The sequence below is a fragment of the Eimeria mitis genome, genomic scaffold (assembly GCF_000499745.2).
Source record: "Eimeria mitis Houghton genomic scaffold, Emh_scaff110, whole genome shotgun sequence".
In the NCBI taxonomy this organism is placed as follows: Eukaryota; Apicomplexa; class Conoidasida; order Eucoccidiorida; family Eimeriidae; genus Eimeria; species Eimeria mitis.
In genome coordinates, this window is record NW_013567588.1 from 3,577 (window position 1) to 3,777 (window position 201).

A 201-nucleotide genomic window follows, 5' to 3' on the forward strand; every position below is an offset into this window, starting at 1 on the left:
CAATCCTAAACCCTAAACCCTTCAACCCAAACCCTAAACAACCCAAAACAAACCCTACCAAACCCTAAACCCTAAACCCTAAACCCCACCAAACCCTCAACCCTAAACCCCACCAAACCCTAAACCCTAAACCCCGCCAAACCCTAAACCCTAAACCCCACCAAACCCTAAACCCTAAACCCCACCAAACCCTAAACCCTA